The sequence below is a fragment of the Euphorbia lathyris genome, chromosome 2 (genome assembly GCF_963576675.1).
Source record: "Euphorbia lathyris chromosome 2, ddEupLath1.1, whole genome shotgun sequence".
Classification (NCBI taxonomy): Eukaryota; Viridiplantae; Streptophyta; class Magnoliopsida; order Malpighiales; family Euphorbiaceae; genus Euphorbia; species Euphorbia lathyris.
The window spans coordinates 129620282-129623394 of NC_088911.1; the positions used below are offsets into that span (position 1 = coordinate 129620282).

A 3113-nucleotide genomic window follows, 5' to 3' on the forward strand; every position below is an offset into this window, starting at 1 on the left:
GTCCCAACTTGGGCCGGTTCAAAAAATGATCAATTTTAATAAATTAATAAGATAATAATTTTCTAGAACAACCATGAGTACTACATTGTATTATTACCTCTATAAATTAATAATTTCTCAAATACATATGTGAAATATATATAGATATACACACTTAGGATAATCTAACAAAATATGAATCTATAGTATTTTGTTTTTTTATTGAAATTTAAATCTAGTTGAATTTCATCTCTAACTATTCTCAGTGCATTCAAAAGTTCCGGTGTATTCTTGTCAAATTGCAGCAAAAAATTATGAAGAGTGGATGATGCTATAATTGCTTCCTTTCTTGTAACCGATTTCAAAGGTACTGAATAATCCTCAGCTTCATCCTCATTTTGCATAACGCTCGACACAATTTCTTTTAAACTTTGAACTTGTGAGCATTCATCGTTTTCACCTGGATAATCCAATATTTGATTGACATCCATTGGATTGCGGTAACCAAGCTGACCAATCATTCCCTCAAGTTCTTCTCCACTTCTTGTGTGTCAACTGAACCACTTTCTCCAAAACGACGAAATGACTTGATACCATGTCGTTGCTTGAACTTCTCGAGCCAGCCTTGGGATAGGTTAAATGCAGAAGGCTCGTGAGAATATAAAAGTTTCATCGTCTCTTTTGCCTTCTCCAAAATTAACTCTCCTGTTATATTCACACGAGCTTGTCATTGGAGAAACCACTCATAAACAACCTTCTCCATGTCTGGATACTTGGCTGATTTGTATCGCTTGATATCTGTTCCCTTTCCAAAATCAGCAGAAAGATATTCAGATGATCTCTTAAGAGTGTTAGATATACCTTGACTAAGTTTCAAATGATATGTTTCATTTAGCCAATCTTGTAAACCCTTTTGAGTGCTTGCAGGATGATCTCTCTTGTATTCGCACAATGCTTTTCTGATTTGATCTGTCATGGTGGATTTATTGACACCTTTTAGATGAGAAGCCATTTTTGGTATGATTTGAAACAACACTCCAAATAAATTTATATAGTAATTCATTAATTATGATACATTGAATATTTTTGATATAAATACAATAACTTCCAAGTTCAGTTAACTTATATACTGCACATTTAATTTGATCTGTTCATTGATTTTGGACAAAAACATTATTTAAATCAGTAATTTAAAAAATTTAAAATCACTCTATAAATTAATAATTATTAATTTATCGATTAATTAATATCTCTCTAAATTAATAAAATTCTATGGTCCCAACATTATTAATTTATAGAGGTTTTACTGTAATAACTATTTATTTACATATAATTATATGGTTTGTATATCAAAAGCCCAAGATAAAGTTTTGATATATATATATATATATATATATATATATATTAAAACCTCTATATAGGAATACACTTGGGATCAGACTATTTGTATAACAAGGTTATTACTAAATAGAGTTTGGTAATAGAGGTTATTACCAAGTTCGAACCGAGTTTTTTTATAACAAAATAGAGGTTATTTCTATATAGAGTATCCTATATAGATGTTTATTAAATTGGTTAATTTATATTATATCTTGTTCTTGGTGTGCCATGAATCTTTTTCCGGAAATCAACCTGGGTTTCGGCCACATGCACTATGATTGTAAAAAAAAAGATAGGATAAAGTTAAATAAGCTCATTACTCCTAATTTGCTACTTTAATTGGGTCAAAACCCACAATTAAGACAATGATAATGTTACAATTACAGACATAAATAATTACCATAAACTGAAATGCTTTGATTTTGATTCTGAATGTGTAACTTGCATTGGGTCAAAACCCACAATTAAGACCTTGATAAGGTTACAATTACTGACATAAATAATTACCATAAATTGAAATGCTTTGATTTTGATTTTCATGCCTCCTAATGTGCCACTTGCATTGGGTCAAAACCCACAATTAAGACAATGATAACGTTACAATTATAGACATAAATAATTACTATAAACTGAAATGTTTTGATTTTGATTTTGGTAAACAAGCTCATGCCTCCTAATGTGCAACTTGCATTGGGTCAAAACCAACAATTAAGACATTGATAACGTTACAATTACAGAAATAAATAATTACCATAAATTGAAATTCAAATCTTTGACTGAGTTTGAATTTGTAGAATCTATATATACTCTTTGCCTGGCAATGCCTAGTTTTTTTTAACCATCCATTGATTTACTAATCAACTTTCCTCCATTTGGTTCTCTAATCGCGAGTTCCCTTGGAGAATCAATTGTTAATTCACCATTTTGTGCTTGGTTTGGAGCATTAGGGTTTAGAGAACATAACGTTTGGGTTTTGGGGTTAGACTTAAGCTTTTAAGGTTAAGTTTTTCTTTGGGAGGTGTGGATATGGACCCTAATAATCCCGAGCTTGAGGAAAGGGAGATTCCCTAGTATTATGAGGGTGACTGCTCCAACAAAATTGATATAGACCCTGATATTGCTCTCTCTTACATTGTAAGGGTTTCATTGAAAATGATGATGTTCAATTTATAACATGAATCAGGAAGTAAATATTATTATGACTATCATTTTCATGGATTAAAATCATTCAATTGTAGAGGACTAGATTTTGTTGCAATTGATTTAATTGACCTTTTATTATAATGATTTATCAATTTGAATAATGATTTGTCAATTTGAATAAGGTCTGCACTTGTCATATACTTATCATGTATTACTTCTTTTTATGCAAGTCAATGATAATTTCTTTATTTTGCTAAAGGATAAGATTCAAAATGTGTTGGGCCATTTTCGAAAGGATTTTGAAGGTGATGTTTCTAAAGAGGAATTGTGTAAGTGCTCCAAATGAAAGTTTTTAAAGATCCATAGAAGTAATGGTGAGATATTTTTATATATGGTAATGATTGGTGGACATTTTTTCTTTCAGAAGCTAAATATGGTGATTATGGCTCATTTTTGCATAGCTATGCACCATCTCCTCCAAGAAGCTCTGTTTGGTCTCATCGAAAGACTCAACAGAAAAATTGTAGCACACAAAATACTACAGAAGAATGTGCTACCAACATTCTTAAGGTAAGTCTTTTTACTTATTTGACATTTTGTTCACAATATCT

The 3113-nt window shown here is 30.6% G+C and overlaps 1 pseudogene; it reads right to left on the reverse strand.

The window, feature by feature from the left end:
• Window positions 1-496: 496 nt before the first annotated feature.
• Window positions 497-991, reverse strand: LOC136217473 (CENP-B homolog protein 2-like; annotated as a pseudogene).
• Window positions 992-3113: the final 2122 nt, after the last annotated feature.